This window comes from Arachis duranensis, chromosome 7, assembly GCF_000817695.3.
Source record: "Arachis duranensis cultivar V14167 chromosome 7, aradu.V14167.gnm2.J7QH, whole genome shotgun sequence".
In the NCBI taxonomy this organism is placed as follows: domain Eukaryota; kingdom Viridiplantae; phylum Streptophyta; class Magnoliopsida; order Fabales; family Fabaceae; genus Arachis; species Arachis duranensis.
The window spans coordinates 70377810-70379414 of record NC_029778.3 but is presented as its reverse complement, the minus strand read 5'-3'; positions in this window follow the sequence as shown (position 1 = coordinate 70379414).

The window sequence follows — 1605 nt, the reverse complement described above, 5'->3', positions numbered from 1 at the left end:
AAAATGTTATTGATTCTCCTAGTTAAGAATTATGATTCTTGAACATAGCTACTTTATGAGTCTTGGCTGTGGCCCAAAGCACTCTGCCTTCCAGTATTACCACCGGATACATACATGCCACAGACACATAATTGGGTGAACCTTTTCAGATTGTGACTCAGCTTTGCTAGAGTCCCCAATCAGAGGTGTCCAGGGTTCTTAAGCACACTCTTTTTGCCTTGGATCACAACTTTATTATTTTTTTCTTTTTCTTCTCTTTTTTTTTGTTTTTTTTGAATCACTGCTTTTTCTTGCTTCAAGAATCAATTTGATGATTTTTCAGATCCTCAATAACAGTTCTCTTTTTCCTCATTCTTTTAAGAGCCAACAATTTTAACATTCTTAAAACAACAAATTCAAAAGACATATGCACTGTTCAAGCATTCATTCAGAAAACAAAAAGTATTGTCACCACATCAAACTAATTCAACTAGTTTCAAAGATGAATTCGAAATCCTGTACTTCTTTTTCTTTTGTGATTAAAGCATTTTTTATTTAAGAGAGGTGATGGATTCATAGGACATTCATAGCTTTAAGACATGAACTTTAAATTTTATTAATTATAAATTAAGAACAAGACTCAAAAATAGACATAAGATGAGACTAGTAGGAATAAAAAAAACAAAAATTTAAATAGGCTCCTAATGATAGAGGTTATCACAGAGTTAGGACTCAACAACCTTGATTTTGAGAAGTGGATGCTCCCTCAACTTGAGAGGAGAGCTTTTGGCGTTTCAATTCTTGAAGTTCACGCCCCTGCTTCTCTTGTTCCTTCAGCAATTTGCAGAGCATGCAGTTCTGATTCTGCTGTTCTTCCTTAAGTTGCTCCATAGTTTCTTGCAACTTGGTGATAGATGCTTCTAGGCTGGCCCAGTAGTCAATTTCAGGAAATTCAGGGAGGAACTCCTGCGTCCTCTTTTTGATAGAGTTGTTTTGCATTTGTCCTTCCATTGACTTCTTGGTGATTGGATGTTCAATGGGTATGAATTCATCTACTCTTATCTTCACCCCAGCCTCTTTACAGAGCAAGGAGATCAAGCTTGGATAAGCCAGTTTAGCTTCAGTGGAATTCTTATTTGCAATTGTGTAGACCTCATAAGCAATCAGATGATGAACCTCCACTTCTTTTCCCAGCATAATGCAATGAATCATCACTGCTCTCTTGATGGTGACCTCAGAACGGTTGCTAGTGGGCAATATGGAGCGCCCAATGAAGTCTAGCCAGCCTCTTGCAATTGGTTTGAGGTCTCCCCTCTTGAGTTGGTTTGGGACACCTTTTGAATTGGTTATCCACTTAGTTCCAGGGAGGCAAATGTCCTCTAGAACTTGATCCAACCCCTTATCTGCTCTCACCATTCTCCTATTAAAGGATTCAGGATCATCTTGCAGTTGAGGTAATTTGAAGATTTCTCTTATTTTGTCCAGATGAAAGTATATAACTTTCCCTCTGACCATGGTTCTGTAAGTATGGAAAGCAGTTCCAGTCATTCTCTGCTTATCTGTCAGCCACAGATTAGAGTAGAATTCCTGAACCATGTTCCTTCCAACCTTTATTTCAGGATTGGT